Source organism: Chelonia mydas, chromosome 15 (genome assembly GCF_015237465.2).
Source record: "Chelonia mydas isolate rCheMyd1 chromosome 15, rCheMyd1.pri.v2, whole genome shotgun sequence".
Classification (NCBI taxonomy): domain Eukaryota; kingdom Metazoa; phylum Chordata; order Testudines; family Cheloniidae; genus Chelonia; species Chelonia mydas.
Genome location: NC_057856.1, coordinates 21,580,638 through 21,597,246, shown reverse-complemented (window position 1 = coordinate 21,597,246; position 16,609 = coordinate 21,580,638). Strand labels below are relative to the sequence as shown.

Sequence of the window (16,609 nt, the reverse complement as noted above, 5' to 3'; positions counted from 1 at the left end):
AGCTAATGAAGTAGCTCTGCTGAGATGACAGACGGCACAATAAAAGCCATGACTGAATCCAGCTTTTTTGTCTCCCATGTGTATAAAAACAATGCTACTAACATAACATGGAATGCCCAGTTCATTCATTTGCTCACAATGCTTCTTCCTTTAGAGGTGAGGCATGGTTACTGCATGGATGTGGAATGACTTATTCAGCTACAAAGAAAAATCTCTTCCTTTGTTTAGATTGTTCTCAAGCTACGGTAGCTGCTACTCACGCTGACCTACATAGTGCAGGTTGCTTGTCTTTCTAAGAGTAGCTCGAAAATGGAAGATCACAATCTGTTTTGTCAAGTCTATGAGATCTTAGTGCTGCTATGCTTGTGCCTGTTGCATTTGCTAACCAAAACTAAGGAATATATTGGGGGAGTCTAGACTAGAGAACTTAAAAAAAAACATAAAAATATTTGCTCCAGTGGATGAATTGTGTATTACTAAAGTTAATGATAAATACAAATTAGCAGCTTAACTGGGCCAGAGGGAAAGTAAGAATCAAACTGGGATTTCAATTACAATACTGATGAATACAATATAAATATGACAGGTTTCAGAGGAGCAGCCATGTTAGTCTGTCTTCGCAAAAAGAAAAGGAGTACTTGTGGCACCTTGGAGACTAACAAATTTATTTGAGCATAAGCTTTCGTGAGCTACAGCTGTGAAGTGAGCTGTAGCTCACGAAAGCTTATGCTCAAATAAATTTGTTAGTCTCCAAGGTGCCACAAGTCCTCCTTTTCTTTTTTTAATAGAAATATGAAGTACCTTCACTGAAGTCATTATGGATATATACTGGAATAACAGAGCAGATTGATGTTGGTCAAGTAACCTGTGCTGAAGTCAGAGTTCTTCATGTCTCGCTTGCTATCTTCCTCTTAAATCACAGAGTCCCAAATCCCATAATGTACTTGAGTCTTCTCTGACCCCACCGCCTATTTTAAGTTTAGGTGCAAACTGGATTGGAAAACCTTTCAGGTTTTTGTCTCTCATTCTTCAAAAACTTAGGGACACATTACATTTTCAGCTTCTGAGTGGTTTCCCCAGTGGTTTCAAATGGGACTGCTCACATATTTAAAGTTAAGCTTATGTGTATGTGTTTGCAGGGCTGGAGCATTAGGCACTAAAATAAACCTTTCTTTCTATGCTCTAGTGATTCTGTAATGGAAACTCTGGTGAGCCATCAGCGTGACTTGATCTGCTAAAACCAGTAGCAGCATTTTTGCAGGGTCTTGGGTTTCAGCAGCAATTGCAGGTTGGCAAATAAGGATCTCTTGTGTAGCAGTCTGGTACAAAAATGAGCCTGCTGTGTTGTGGCAGTGCTCTCCCTAGCAACTAGTTTGAATGTTGCTTTAAGAGCAAATGAATCTTAACAAACAGTGACTTCTTTAATATATGCTATTGAATGAATGAGGGGTGCAAATTCAGATGCAAAACATGGTGAAATATAAAGGTTTTTCCATCTTCATGTGCTGTCTTGTGCATGTTTTAAGTACTAGCTATATTTCCCCTCTGTGCCATAATCAGTGGGCTCACTGACACCATCTTTTCCTCTCTGAATAATATGCATATGATCACAAACCTAAGAAATTCACAGGGGATGAGAGCGATCCATCCCCTCCACCTCCAGACTCCCTTCTGTATTTCTAGCTGACACAACAACACTCCATAAAGATGATGAATTTAGCTCCTTGGGCCCTTCCTGATAATTTTTTTTAAGAGGTTACACCCATGCAAGCCCTCTGCTGAGCAATTAACCTAACAGCAGGCACAGTATTGCAAGTACCACCTACACCAGTTGCTGTAGGTGGTTCTTAAATTTTAAAGGCTGTATGATGTGACTCCAACAACTAGCCTTGATCTTCAAGCTAGAACTCATTTTCCTTCTTACAGTCTCCCACCAATCCCTTCTCAGGCTCAGCCCACTGGAGGTTTTTCGTCAGATGACATGCATTTGAAAGGCTGAAAATAGGACAAACGCATCTGAACCGCTTTTCCCAGACCCTTTAGAAACAAACATTTATAGATTCAGAACCAGGTGCCTTTTAAACTGTGTTCAGTCTCTTTTTTTTTTTTTTTTTTTTTTCTAAAGTTGCCCTTGATTTTGTGTCTCTGTTACTGATTCCTCCCCCATCTGTGTAGTACTGTCCCTGATTTTTATGTCCGTGCTGCGTGCATCTGATCAAAACATGGCAAAGTTGCTGGTTCAGCACACACAGTAGGGGAGAAGAGAAATGGGCTATATCTAATCCTACCTTTGTAATCGCTGTCACAAAGCAACAATGCTGCCAGTTGTAACAATGGCAGATTTTGGTGTGGAAGATAATGACAGGTGCTCAGACTTCATCTGGGACAGTGTGTGTTTGAAAACAAACCCATTAACTTGTTCCAGGTTGTTAGGTTTTTTAAAATGGGCTTAGGGCTCAAATAACAACCTGCCACATAGTGTGCAAAGTACTGAAAACACTGGGAAAACTAGCGCAGACTCCCGAGTAATGTTTGAGTATGTGCTTGTGTTAAATTATATTTATATTCAGCTCTGCTTCGAATGGAGTGGCTTTAAGGAGCTGAACTAGGTAGGTTTGTGTTTTTTTTTTTAACTTCAGTTTAAGAAAATTTTGTGGGAGGAGTCACTTTGGAAAGGTGGGAAAGCCTTTACCCTCAGGTTGCCTCAGTAAGAAGCTCCTGCTGTGATACTTGAAAGCCCAATAGACATGTCTGAATTTATAATGCACTCTTGAAGTATTCACTCCTAATCCTGTAGGGATTTTGAGAGCCACAAAGAGGATGTATTTCTTTTAACTGGCTACAGGGGAAATATTAGTTCCAGCTGTAATAAACAAATAGCCTATTTTGGTGAAAGTAGAAGAATTTGAAGAGTTGGAAGAATTTGAGGAGTTGGAGCAAAGAATGGAGCACACGGTACTCTGAATTTTTATTTTACTGAAGAAGTAGCGCCTCTTGAAGCATTTGTTTTCTGAAGCATCTGGCAGTGGCCGCTGTCTGCAGACAGGATACTTGGCTAGATGGACCACTGGTCTGACCCTGTGTGCCATTCTTATGTTCTGTTCTTACCAAGCTGATATTTCTGAGACCTCACTACTGGGGTCAAGCCAGAGTGCCTCAATAGGCCATCTGTGTTTTTCTTTCTCTCCAGAGGCTATGAACAGTTGCTAACAGTCACAAGTTCTTCAAGTAGTGTCCATGTAAGTGCTCCGCTCTAGGTGCGCTTGGAGAAGTCTCATAGCAGTTTCTGTTCAGCCCACCCATGCATGGTACTCAGTGTCATGTTCCATGCTATTGTTACATAGCACTGCATGAGCGAACTGCCCTCAGTTCCTTCTCCACCACCTTAGCCTGAGACAGAGCCATAGCAGTGGTCCGCCTTTACCTCAACTGTCTCCCTGTAGCTCTGTTAGTGGTTAACTCGTTATAGTTGTTCTTAGGAGTAGTTAGTAGTTAGTAGTAGTTTTAGCTGTAGCAGTTTAAAAAAACTGATACGTGTAGCTTTCTTCTAGTTTCGTCCCCCCTAGGAGTTTTTATTTTACTGGGAGAACATGCCAAGTTATCCCAGTTTCTAGTGTTGCCTGTTGAGCCGGGAGGCAATCCCGATGAGTGACAGACACTCCCCATGCATTACCTCGGGGAATCTCATATTTCCCAAAAGTGCAACTTTTATCTGGCATTAAAATCTAGAGCGAGAAAAAACAGGGAGATCAAATTTCCACTTCTCATGATGGAGAGCTCACCTCACCCCGCCTCTGACCCAGACACACCTTCCCCCACCCATACACCGGTGTCTGAGAAAGAACACTGCCACTGCTGTCTCTGAACTGCATCCTCGAGGGTATCTAAGAGGAAGACCTCAGATTCCTCCCATAAGACTCCCAAAGACCGTCACTCAAGTTTTCCAGGTAGGGAATCTACCTCAAAGAAGTGGCAGTCTCCCATGACTCCAGGCACTTCGGCACCCACTACTCTCCAACCTGGTCCCCACAAGGCTGCTGGTTCCCCAGGTAACAAAGGCACTGTAAGGCTCCCAGATGTCATCAGCACCATCAAGGCACAAGACGGAGAGATGAGTGTTACCTCTCCTCACTGGGTACCAAAGGATCCCGCTCGGGCCCTCAGAGCGGTCGAGATTCACAGTACCATCAACTCCCTCAGCCACTAACTTCGGCACATCCTGCGGACCCAGTACTGACAACACCCTCAGTAGTGCGGGAGTTAACACTTTTCCCGAGACCTTACTGTGTCCTAGACACCTGACTTAACACTGCTCTATTCCAAGATTCTCTCAGTACCAAGGACTTCCAGATCTCTGGACATTTGCCTGGTACCGATGGTTTTTCACCTCAGGTTTCTTCCAGTGCTCCTCTGCTACAGAGTGATTTGGAAGAGAAGAATTCTGCTGAAGATCTTGCCCCAGTCCCCAAATATGTGTGCAGGGCTCTTTTCCAGAGGTCTCCAAAGAGATTGATATCACTCGTGAGAGATGGCCACAACCACCATCTTGCTGATCTGAATATCCATGGATGCCTCCACCCATCCCATATGTGTCACCTGCTTGGCCATACTAGGACCCATGTGCAACCTATTGCTAGCAATTCTTTAGGGCCTCAAGCACCACCTGCCAGAAATAGACAGCCCTTGTCATTCTCCCTCTTTATAAGACAGGAACCTCAGGAAGAAACCTTTGAGGAACAAGCGAGGGCTGAGGAAGACATCTTCATCAGCCAACATCTCTTCTTCATCCCTGGATGGAGAGGTTATGCCACCTCCTCCATCCCCAATGGACAATTTCAAACAATTTCAGGACATTGTCAGTAGAATTGCAGATTCTTTGCAGATCCCTCTTGAAGTGTTTATAGAATTACAACATAAGCTGCTTGACACCCTTCATACAGCTTCATCTGCCCCCATTGCCTTGCTTGTTAACATTTGCAGGGTCCATTAGGGCCTCATTATCTGGCACACCCTGGCCACAATTCCACCTAGATGCAAGAAACTGGATAAGAAATATGACCCATCTAAGGAATCCACATTTTTATTCTCTCATCCCTCTCCTAACTCTGGTGGTCAATGTTAATGAATGTGGGAGGTAGCACCATCTAAATTCGAGCCCTGTGACAAGGAGCATAAATGCCTTGACTATTTGGTAGAAAATTGTATTAATCAGCAACTTTACAGTTCAGAATCACCAACTGCCACGCTTTAATGGTGAAGTACAATCATACAAACTATACAAAGCTGAATTCATTTATTGAGCATCTATCAGCAAAACACAGAGCAATTCCAGTCAATTATTGCAGAAGGCCAGCTGCTCCTCAGAACATCTCTGCAGGCCTCCTTCAATGCTGCTGATACCCATTCGATCTCTACTGTGGTAGTTATAAGGAGGGCCTCCTGGTTCCAGCTGTCAGGATTTCCAAAGAAGGTCCAAAATATGATCAAAGTCCTCCCTTTTGATGGTGCCAAACTGGTCGCTGACAACACAGATGAATCTTTGCAAATGTTAAAGGACTCCAGGACTACTTTGTGTTCTCTCGATCTATACACTTGCTCACAAGAGAATTTAGTAAGTCCCAGATAGTAGGGAGATTCTGTCCTGCTCAAGTCTTGAGCTCTCCTCTCACAGATCATACAAATCTCAAAAAGCAAGAGACAAGAGGTTCCAGAGACAACAAATCACCCACTTCTCAACCTTCAACCTTGCAACTTTCCACCTCCAAGCACCAATTTTGACTGCGTGGTCAATGTCCTGAATTACCTTTCCCATTTTTACCAGTTGCATTGATTCACCTGTCTTCCTCCCTTTGGCACTGACTTCCAAGCCTGCCGGAAGTGGTAAAGGCAATCACTACAGACAAGTGGGTTTTGGAGATCTTCTCCACAGGGTACTCCATCCACTTTACTTCTCTTCCACCTGCTAATTCTCTTTCCCCATCTCTCTTCAGGGACCCCTCTCACAAGAACCAGCAATGACAGAAAATAGACTCTCTCCTACTCTTGTGTACTACAGAACTGGTTCCCACGCAGCACAGAGGGAAGGGGTTTTATTCCAGATATTTCCTGATTCCAAAAAAGAACAGTGTTTGGAAACCCATCCTAGATTAAAGGCTACTCAACACCTTTGTGAAGGCACAAAAATTCAAGATGGTGACACTTTCAGCAATAGTCCCATCACTGGACCAAGGGGATTGCTTCTCAGTCCTTGACCTTCAGGACACTTCCATACAGTGATCCATCCATCTCACATAATATTCCTATATTGTACATTCAGGATAATTTTCAGTACAGGGTGCTTCCTTTTTGGCTTTTCATCTGCCCCAAGGGTCTTTTCAAAAGTTATGTCAGTAGGAGTAGCACACCTCTGCAGAAAAGGAATTCTGGTGTTCCTTTACCGAGCCAATTGGCTTCTGAAAGATGGCTCCGTAGACATAACTTCATGGACAACTTGCAAAGCCATAGACCTCTTCCTCAAATTGCGCCTACAACTAAATTTTTAAAAATTCACCTTGTCCCTGTGCAAAAGTTAGAATTGATAGGAGCTCATCGTGATTCAATAGCAGTAAGACCCTATGTCCCAATGCACAGATTCCTGGTCTGAACCAACATAGTCAAGACAGCTCAGATCATCTCTCAAACCCCAGTCAAAAACTGTCTTCAGCTGCTGGGGCATATGCAGCAGGTACTGTCATTATAGATCATGCAAGACTGTGAATGCTTAGCTTTTAAGGGTGCTCAGGACTATTTAGTCACCAAACAGACAGTCTGACTACACTACTTTCCATACCCACCTTCATAAAGGAACTTCTCAGTTGGTGGAAATACCCTCAGAATGTTTGTGCAGGAGTCTCTTTTGCCTGCCTTTCCACAAAAGTTGTCATAACAATGGATGCATCCCTGTTGGGGTGAGGAGCGCATCTAGACACTCACATGGCTTGGTGCAGGTAGATGCCTCAAGAAACCACTCTGCAGGTCAAGCTTCTGAAACTCAGGGCAGTCAGACATGCCTGTCTCTAGTTTCTACCATTAATCAGGGCAAACACATAAAGGTCATGACAGACAACTTGTCAGGCATATTCTATATAAACCGGCAAGGCGGGGCAAGATCCCTCTCCCTCTGCACCAATGCTGTCAAGCTTTGGAATTGGTGCATATGCAATCAGATCAAATCAGATTAAAGGAAGGTAGTGTAATTATAGCAAATGAATATGGATTTATGGAAAATAGATCCTGTCAAACTAATTCGAGATCTTTTTTGGATGAGATTACAAATTTGGTTGATAAATGTAGTAATGTTGATGTAATATACTTAGACTTCTGTAAGGCATTTGTCTTGGTACCACATGGGATTTTGATTAAAAAATTAGAACAATATAATTAACATGTCATACATTAAATGGATTAAAAAATGGCTAACTGATAGGTCTCAAAATGTAATTGTAAATGGGAAATCATCATCAAGCAGTTGTGTTTCCTGTGGTGTCCCAGAGGGACCAGTTCTTGCTCTGTTTAACATTATTATCAATGAGTTGGAAGAAAACATAAAATCATCACTGATAAAGTTTTCAGATGACACAAAAATTGGGGGAGTTATAAATAATGAAGAGGACATGTCACTGATTCAAAGCGATCTGGGTCTTTTGGTAAACTGGATGCAAGCAAACAATGTGCATTCTAACACAGCTACATGTAAACGTATACATCTATGAACAAACAGTGTAGGCAGTACTTACAGAATGGGGGACTCTATCCTGGGAAGCAGTGGCTCTGAAAAAGATTTGGGGGTCATGGTGGATAATCAGCTGAACATGAGCTCCCACTATAACTCTGTGGCCAACAAGATTAATGCAGTCCTTAGTTTAGCAAAGAGAAGTTTAAAGGGTGACTTGATCAGTCCGTAAGTCTCTACATGGGGAACACTGTTTAATATTGGGCTTTTCCATCTAGCAGAGAAAGGTATAACATGATCCAATGGCTAGAATTTGAAGCTAGACAAATTCAGATGGGAAATAAGGCGTAAATTTTGAACCGTGAGAGTAATTAACCATTGAAACAATTTACCACCGGTCATGGTGGATTCTCTATCACTGGCAATTTTTAAATCAAGACTGGATGGTTTTTCTAAAAGTTTTGCTCTAGGTATTATTTTGGGGGAAGTTCTATGGTTTGTGTTATACAGGAGGTCTAACTAGATGATCACAGGGGTCACTTCTAATCTTGGAATTGCTGAATCCCAACCCACAATAATACCTAAACTTTGCATTTAGTGTAATGGAGTCCCAAGATATGTTTTTTCAATGATATTGCAGGAAATTGCCACGTCTGTTAACTTCCCCTGCCATCCTGCTGTCTCCCGCCAACAGAGAGCCCACAGGTGAAATTCACCCTTCTGCAGCAAGCTAGCACAAGTCCTGGATTGTGAGATTTAAGTGGTGTGTGTTGACCTCGTTCTGTCCCTGTGCAGGCGGGTGAATGTCACCAACAGAACACAGGTGCTGGCCAGGAAATGAAGGCAGGATGGCTGAAAGCTGACTGTCCTGCCTTTGCTGGAGTCTCCCCTATAACCTCTCCTTGTGGTTGGGAACCATGAATTTAGAACCAGGCTTTCCTATGGATGCCTGGCCTATGTAGCCTTTTCTGGTCCCACTTTCTGCTCAGCCCACAGTCCTGCCATTGGTGGAGGGGAGGGGGAGTGAGAATGAAAGCCCAGCAGCAGTTCATCAAAACCTGTGTTTTTTTTCCCCCTTCTTCATTCATCGGGAAGGGAGTATCTGGCCTATTCTTAGTTATTTGGAAGTATGCTTGATTTATACAAGGATATTCAATAAATACAGGAGCCAGTCAAATACAAATTCCTTTATATAGTCCCTCTTATTTACATATCCTAGGTCACTTTGCTTACCACTGAATTGCATCTGCATCTTGGATGGAGAATAGCAGCTGTTTAACTGTGCACAGCCACATTGCACCGCCGTGGAGGACAGACTGTTAAGGAAAGTGCTATATCTAATTGAAGCTGCAGGGGAATTGTAAGTAGGTACAATGTAATTATCCATTTTGGAATGTGATCAGAGCCTCTGTTTTTTGTTTTTGTTTTTTAAAGTGCCTTGGAATCCTTTAATGATCCTAATTAGTCAGGATTGAGTTGAACTTGCTTCATCACCAAGTTCCTTGTAAAAAGAAAAGGAGTACTTGTGGCACCTTAGAGACTAACCAATTTATTTGAGCATGAGCTTTCGTGAGCTACAGCTCACGTAAGCACTGGTGGTTCTTCCTAGAAGTCTGCCAACGGAGCATGGAGCCAGCCCAGGTCTGTTCAGCTTGTGAAATCACAGCCTGAGGTGGAATGGCTACAGATCAGACTATTTGCCCACAGCAAAGGCCCTCCACGATTTACACATCTAAAGTAAGATAATGGAGAGAGAATTAACCTCTTTGTATTACCAGTGGTTTTAACCTACGGGAGTTACCAATGGCTCCCCTGAAGAAGGGAACATCTCTCAAGGTGTCCCTGGGTGACTGTTTCCTTAATTATACAGCTGCAGTCAGTGTGCTGGTAAAGACAAGATTCCCATTGCTGTGTTGTAACTTTCTATTTGATTAGCCTTAATGAATTAATTTGGATGGTAGCCTTGTATGAAGGCTTCTAGAAACCAAATAAATTCTAGCCAGCAAAATAAATGTTACATTATAAACTGTGGGGGATCAGAGGTGGGGGAATTGGTGAACTAAACTAAGCACTTGGACTCCTTATCAGCAGAGGACAAGGTTTATTAATGTGAGGATAAATTAAAAACAAAACAAACAAAAAACCCCAGGCAAACAGCTGAACTGCAGACTGCAGTATAAGCACTTCAAATTCACCAATGCTAATTCACTTTACCATCTGAACCTCCCTTTGCCCAGTCTTCTCTTACCTTATTTGGAAGCTGAGTGACAGCAGGGTTTTATCGTGGTAAATCACTCTCAACTCAGTTGGGAAGCAGTACACTGGAAGAAGCACTTTCCATTGTAAACACGTTAATTAGAGTCCACCCTCCTGACTTGCCAATGTATAATCCTAATGGGAGTTACGCAGGCATGTTAGGTGGCTGGAAAGTTCCCTTTGAGCCAGTGTACGCTGAAATGTCTCTCATTGTGTACAAGGTACAGCTTTCATTTTAATCACATTTCATTCTGCTCTGGGCAAACAGAGGTTTCTCTCACTCTTCCTATTTTAAGACAGGGCCTGAATCAAAACCTAGGGGTCCTGAGAAATTCAGGTCCAGATCCAAAACTTCAGTGCTAGTTCCCACCAGTATAATAGACTGAATGAAACCCTCCAAAGTTTGGTGGTGTTTGGATTTGCATCCCAACTTCACAGTTTATGAACGTTCTTAATTACTTTTATTGATTAAAATCAGAACTGTTGAATGAGGAGACTAAATTTAATTACAAAATGTTCTAAATGATTAAAAAAAAACACTCTTGCATAGCTTAGTTTCAAGCAGCCCTCTTTATCCTGTGTCTTTTGGGTCTTTATTTCACATTTGAGCCTTTGGACTGTTGAAAGATATGGGACACATGAAAACTCAAGCCAACAAAACACACTAGGACAAATTTTACTTTCATTTACTCCCATTCAATCCCATTTGCTTCAGACTTTCCTCCCAAGCCCTGTTGAGGCACCTCCCTAGCTCTAGGCACCACTAACATCCTATTTAAGCCGTATTTTCAGAATTTGGGTAAAGCATGGGCCTTTTTCAGGCTCTTTGCACAGGAGTAATTTTCATTCTGAGAGCAGAATTCGACCCATTCTCTCAACCCCTTTGCAAATTAGTTCCTTCCTTGCCACTTCAGTCATTTAAACAACTGTCCTTGTCCCCTAAAATCAGCAGTTAGCAATACATATTTTTGAATCTGTGAATACCATCAATTTCTATGCATGTTTCCTATAAACTCTCCAATCTCCAGGAGACTGGCATCCACATTCAGTTCCAGAAGCTTAAGTATGAATTCCTCCACAATGTGTATTGATTTGGAAAGGGGTTCCTTCACAGGCTGAAATATCAAGTCTCAGAGCATTTGACTTACCAATTGAATTTCCTCTTTTCCTTCACAGTTGTCACTTTAAATGCAGTTCAAAAAATGCTCTTTCTTTCACACAAATATTTCTAAAAATGTCTTGTCATCTCCAGTTAAGGAGTAGCTCACTGCTAACAACCTAGCCTTCACGATACTTCACTCTGTAGATAGAAACGCGAGCCTGTTTCTGTTTTAAGGCTCTATCCAACTATCATTGAAGTCAATGGTTTTAGGCTCTATCCAACTACCATCTTTCCTCTCCAGTATCACTCTGTGGAATTCAGAAGCAAAAGAAGCTTTTTCAAACACTGAGCTTGCAAAAATATAGAGAGTCTGTAAATTAAATAGGGGCTCCAATAAGGCACAGGCTATGAAATTGAAACATAAAGCGCCTTAGCTGTGATAAGTTCTTCAGCTCTAAGTGTGATTAGAACCTATCTGGAGCCTCTCGGCAATTCCACAAGACAAATAACAATAATCCATACTTAAAAATCAGCTTAGCCAATCAGGGAACTCAAACATATACCATGTGACTCAAATCACATGATCTAGCCTAACACACAATGCAAAACTGAAATACTGAAACACACCAAGCCATTTTAATTATCAGAGAATTGTGCAAGTGTGGGATTATTTTTTTAGACATTTCACTTCCCTGGTTGATAGTGTAATCAGAACAATTTCCTTGTAACCTAACCTATCTCACATCCCAGCACTCCCTTGGTCCTGACAGTTCTGTGGTGCTAGTTGTATATTAGACCTAACCTTCTTATTGTTGTGATCTTTAAAATGTATCCGTCTGTGCACAGTGCCTATTTCAAGGCAGCATTTTGCATTTCCTTTATTACTAGGTTCAGAAATTCTCTTTCTTTGGTATGGCTTAAAAACATCAATATTGGATGTCCAAGCCTAGGTTCGCAATCCAATTGATTACTTCAGGTGACGAGGAGAGGATGGACGAGCTACGACATGGGACATCGGTTGATGAGGTGCTCCATAGTTTGAAGTTTGTTTCTGCAGTAACAAATAGGATTGTGTCTCATTCTCCATTTATGAAGGATGTAGGCACATCTGCTGTGTAATAAGCAGATGTGGTCCACAATGGACCATATTTTCCATATGAGTTAAAAGGCACTGGATTTGTTTGCCTGGGTCCTTGATGAGCTGTTTGTTTGGGATGTTGGTCTCCTTCCCACCTTGCTTACCACTGATCTTCGGGGGAGAACCCAGTGCTTCGAGCTCTAGCACTGCAAGCCAAAAAGATTTTCAGGATTTGAATTGGAATCTTGGTATGTTATTTAGGTTATTATGTATTAGAAGATTCTCCCCCCACCCCCAAATATGATGGAACTGACAAAGGAATCTCATGTTGTGATGAATTTGGGATGGCTAGATCTACACTCATACGAGAAGCCATGGCTGTAGCATTGATTTCACCATGTCCATAATGATACACATAACAGTGTTAAACTGAGAATGGGCAAGTGATGTGTGGGAGCGGTGTGTCCAGATAGGGGAGTAATATTTTGTGGTAGAGACCAATATCCAGTGAAGAGGTCTTTAGAGATTTTTGCATCAGCTTCCCAGGTCATTCTTGCCAGTTTCTGAATGAGATTTTCATGTATCTTTATTTTGTCATGGATATTTTTCAGGTGCTGGTGATATGTGAGGCTTCAATCTAATGTCATATCAAGCATTTTCGGGTGGAATCACAGAATCATAGGACTGGAAGGGACCTCAAGAGGTCATCTTGCCAATCCCCTGCACTCATGGGAGGACGAAGTATTATCTAGACCATCCCTGACAGGTGTTTGTCTAACCTGCTCTTAAAAATCTCCAATGATGGAGAGTCCACAACCTCCCTAGGCAATTTATTCCAATGCTTAACAGCTAGGAAGTTTTTCCTAATGTCTAACCTAAACCTCCCTTACTGCAATTTAAGCCCATTGGTTCTTGTCCTATCCTCAGCAGTTAAGAAGAACAATTTTTCTCCTTCCTCCTTGTAGCAACCTCTTATGTACTTGAAAACTGTTATCATGTCCCCTCTCAGTCTTCTCTTTTCCAGACTAAACAACGCCCCCCCCTTTTTTTTTTCGATCTTCCTTCATAGGTCATGTTTTCTAGACCTTTAATCATTTTTGTTGCTCTTCTCTGGACTTTCTCCAGTTTATCCACATCCTTCCTGAAATGTGGCACTCAGAACTGGACACAATACTCCAGTTGAGGCCTGAGTAGAGCGGAAGAATTAGTTCTCGTGTCTTGCTTACAACACTCCTGCTAACACATTCCAGAATGATGTTGTGTTTTTTGCCACAGTGTTGCACAGATGACTCATATTTAGCTTGTGGTCCACTATGACCCCCAGATCCCTTTCCACAGGACTCCTTCCTAGCAGTCATTTCCCATTTTGTATTTGTGCAACTGATTGTTCCTTCCTAAGTGGAGTACTTTGCATTTGTCCTTATTGAATTTCATCCTATTTACTTCAGACCTTGTTTCCAGTTTGTCGAGATCATTTTGAATTTTAATCCTATCCTCCAAAGCAGTTGCAACCCCTCCCAGCTTGGTATCATCCGCAAACTTTATAAATGTACTCTCTATACCATTATCTAAATCATTGATGAAAATATTGAATAGAACCGGAACCAGAACAGATCCCTGTGGGACCCCAATCATTATGCCCTTCCAGCATGACTGTGAACCACAGATAACTACTCTCTGGGAATGGTTTTCCAACCAGTTATGCACCCACCTTATAGTAGCTCCATTTAGGTTGCATTTCCCTAGTTTGTCTATGAGAAAGTGATGCGAGACAGTATCAGAAACTTTACTAAAGTCAAGATATCCCGCATCTACTATCCAAAGCGCTGTTACCCTGTCAAAGAAACCTATCGGGTTGGTTTGACACAATTTGTTCTTGACAAATCCATGCTGACTGTTACTTATCAGCTTATCTTCTAGATGTTTGCAAATTGATTGCTTAATTATTTGCTCCATTATCTTTCTGGGTACAGAAGTTAAGCTGACTGGTCTGTTATTGCCCAGGTTGTTTTTATTTCCCTTTTCATAGATGGGCACTATGTTTGCGCTTTTCTAGTCTTCTGGAATCTCTCCTGTCTTCCATGACTTTTCAAAGATAATCGATAATGGCTCAGATATCTCCTCAGTCAGCTACTTGAGTATTCTAGGATGTTTCATCAGGCCCTGATGACTTAAATACCTCTAACTTGTCTAAGTAATTTTTAACTTGTTCTTTCCCTATTTTAGCCTCTGATCCTACCTCATTTTCATTGGCATTAATGAACTGTTAATGTGCATCAGCAGATCTTCATGGACAGTTAGTCCGCAGCAGCCTAGTGTTGCGTAGATTCACACCCTACCTTGCTGGAAAACTAATTGTGTAGACAAGTCCTAAGAAAGTTGTCCCAATCTTCACTTTTTCCTGGAATCCCACCTTAATGTATGTTAAAGCTAATACACAGTCAGTGCAGCTGTGGCCTGGTCAGAAACCTGATTGTTCATTCAGTAACATTGCTTCTACAAGCAGTGTTATCCTTGCCAGTAATATTCTCTCCATGAACTTATACAACATGCAAAGGAGTGATACATTATCTGGTTTGAGGAAGGAAGGATTATTGTTTGGCTTTCCAAACTTGACAATGGCAAAGACCAGAGCCTTGCACCAGATCCTTGGGATAAGCCCCTAGGAATGGCTATTGGAGGACAGTGCTGCCAGCCATTTCCATCCATTGGCTCTGTTTTTAAGAAATTCTAGAAAGACATCATCAGGTTCTGCAGCTTTTCCAGCTTTATGAATGAGAGGGCCTTATTTACCTCCTCAACTATGAAGGACAGTGATGGCGGGGAGGTGGGTAGTGAGCTGGCTGTTTGTTGGAGCTCTCTGCACACTTTGCACTTATATGACTTGTGCCCTAGTGCTTTTGAGTTCATAAGAAACGTTCTTGTGATTGCATCAGCTGATTCCTCAGGATTTCGATGTTTCACTGGGGTTGCAACCCCCAGCTGATGCAACAATTGTCAGGCTTTGCAACTGGCGTGACTGAAGTCCAGAGCTTCACCCATCTTAATCCATCTTTGATGGTGCACTAAATTCAGTGACTCTATTAGGGATGTTGCAGTGATCAAGTCACCAGATGTGTGGTGCTCCTTTAATAGTCTTTCTGTTTCTGGTTTCCAGCATGGGATATATCTTTTTCGATAGCCACAAGAGATGGGTTGTTGGTTTTTTGTTTTTTGGTTTTTTTGCAGCTATTTGGCTGAGCCGGGTGAAATGATTGAAGTTTTTGGGCTTTGGTGGAATCACATCAATGGCAGCCTCAATTATTGAAGTGAATCCTGTCTAAGTTGCCTTTCAAATGTTCCATCGCATTTTGGGTGATGACATGATTACTGGGAGTTCAGTCCCAATGTGGATTATCACCGGTTAATGCTGACTATGTGGGAAGTTGCCAAGAGTAGTTCTGGAGGCATTCTGATGGATTCCAAACTGGTCTTTGGTGTAGAAACAATCAGCAGAAATAATAAGCATGAAAAGGTCAAGGAGCAGGACTGTAGTGGAAGAATGCACAAGGAACTGGCAATTCTGTGTGATGGGCAGCAGAAAGGGACAGAATTGCTGGGAATCAAAGAGACCATGTGCTCCTGTTGTAAGATAACTGTCACTTCTAATTAAGAAGAGTGGAATGTGAAAGCTTGGTATTCTATGTGAGACAGTTAGAATTTGTCCTTGTAAACTGGACAGTTATGTTTTTTCTTTAAACTCCTTTTGATTAAAGCAATTACTTTTATTTAATATTTAATACATAGACTCGATCTGTCTCTGCAATAGATAGGGCAATGCCCAGTTCAGCGTTCTCCTAATACAGAAGCTTTCTGTGCAGCTGGTCTCAGAAAGTAGCTGCTGGAATATAGCTCAGGCCCCAGCTATATAAGCTGACTTGGAGGAATACTGGGCAGAGTGAGATGGGCCAGAGGCAATGACCTAACTCAGGGATTGGCAACCTTTGGAACATGGCCTCCCAGGGAAAGCTGCTGTCAGGCCAGGCCAGTTTGTTTTCCTGCAGCGTCCGCAGGTTTGGCCGATCGCAGCTCCCATTGGCCACGGTTTGCCATCCCAGGCCAATGGGAGTTGTGGGAAGTGGCACGAGCCAAGGGAGGTGCTAGCCACCCTTCCCGCAGCCCTCATTGGCCTGGGACAGTCCACACGGCCACTGTGAGCTGCAATCGGCCAAACCTGTGGACGCTGCAGGTAAACAAACCAGCCTGGCCCACCAGCAGCATTCCCTGGCAGGCTGCGTGCCAAAGGTTGACGATCCCTGACTTAACTTATCATCAGAGAGGAACAGTCTGCTGATGAGAAGGATGGAGGGAAATATAGAATAGCTGTAGCAGGACCTGCTAAGGATGAAAACACATTATCTCCCTTTCATTCCTCTCTGCTATTTTGTTCCTTCCCCTTCATCACCCAGCTCCACAAGCAAAT

General features: G+C 42.4%; 1 long non-coding RNA gene across 1 annotated transcript in view; it reads left to right on the top strand.

Annotated features, from left to right (window-relative positions):
- Nucleotides 1-8,798: 8,798 nt before the first annotated feature.
- The window catches only part of LOC122463033, a 28,628-nt gene continuing 20,817 nt past the window's right edge, over nucleotides 8,799-16,609 (top strand). The window contains exons 1-2 of the long non-coding RNA XR_006285991.1: nucleotides 8,799-8,838; nucleotides 8,931-9,071. This is a non-coding gene — a long non-coding RNA (uncharacterized LOC122463033). The remainder of the gene's footprint in view (nucleotides 8,839-8,930; nucleotides 9,072-16,609) is intronic.